General features: G+C 40.5%; 1 non-coding gene across 1 annotated transcript; it reads right to left on the bottom strand.

The window, feature by feature from the left end:
• Nucleotides 1-537: 537 nt before the first annotated feature.
• LOC130948577 (small nucleolar RNA R71) lies at nucleotides 538-645 on the bottom strand. The gene has a single exon (XR_009073100.1). It is a non-coding gene; the product is annotated as a small nucleolar RNA R71 (small nucleolar RNA).
• Nucleotides 646-1,072: the final 427 nt, after the last annotated feature.

Genomic DNA, 1,072 nt, shown 5'->3' with positions numbered 1-1,072 from the left:
AGGAATAGAGATAAAGACATTCTTGTTGAAGCTGATCCTGAACCTGAAAGGACTCTGAAGAGGAAGCTAAGAGAAGCTAAAGCATAACACTTCGGAGAGGACCTTATAGCAAATTTTGAAAAAGAGGTAGACATGGAAGCTGAACCTGAGAACAATGGTGGAGATGCAAGGAAGATGCTTGGTGACTTTACTGCACCAACTTCCAACTTCTATGGAAGAAGCATCTCAATTCCTGCAATTGGAGCAAACAACTTTGAGCTTAAGCCTCAATTAGTTTCTCTAATGCAGCAGAACTGCAAGTTTCATGGACTTCCATTAGAAGATCCTCATCAGTTCTTAGCTGAATTCTTGCAAATCTGTGACACTGTTAAGACCAATGGGGTTGATCCCGAGGTCTATAGACTTATGCTTTTCCCCTTTGCTGTAAGAGACAGAGCTACGATATGGTTAGACTCACAACCTAGGGAAAGCCTGAACTCTTGGGAAAAGTTGGTCAATACTTTCTTGGCCAAATTCTTTCCACCTCAAAAGATGAGCAAGCTTAGAGTGGAAGTCCAAACCTTCAGACAGAAGGAAGGTGAATTCCTCTATGAAGCTTGGGAAAGATACAAGCGATTGATCAGAAGGTGTCCTTCTGACATGCTTTCAGAATGAAGCATCTTATGTATATTTTTTGATGGTATGTCTAAATTGTCCAAGATGTCATTGGACCACTCTGCTGGTGGATCTCTTCATCTGAAGAAAACCCCTGCAGAAGCCCAGAAACTCATTGAGATGGTTGCAAATAACCAGTTTATGTACAATTTTGAAAGAATTCCTGTGAATAATCGGATGACTCAGAAGAAAGGAGTTCTTAAAATTGATACTTTGAATGCTATATTGGCTCAGAACAAAATATTGACTCAGCAAGTCAATATGATTTCTCAGAATCTGACTGAGTTGCAAGCTGCATTCGGTAGTACTAAAGAAGCCTCCTCTGAAGGAGAAGCTTATGACCCTGAGAATCCTACAATGGAAGAGGTGAATTGCATGGGAGAATCCGATGGAAACACCTATAATCCTTCATGATAAA

Source organism: Arachis stenosperma, chromosome 1 (assembly GCF_014773155.1).
Source record: "Arachis stenosperma cultivar V10309 chromosome 1, arast.V10309.gnm1.PFL2, whole genome shotgun sequence".
Classification (NCBI taxonomy): domain Eukaryota; kingdom Viridiplantae; phylum Streptophyta; class Magnoliopsida; order Fabales; family Fabaceae; genus Arachis; species Arachis stenosperma.
This window is presented reverse-complemented; position numbering and strand designations above follow the sequence as displayed.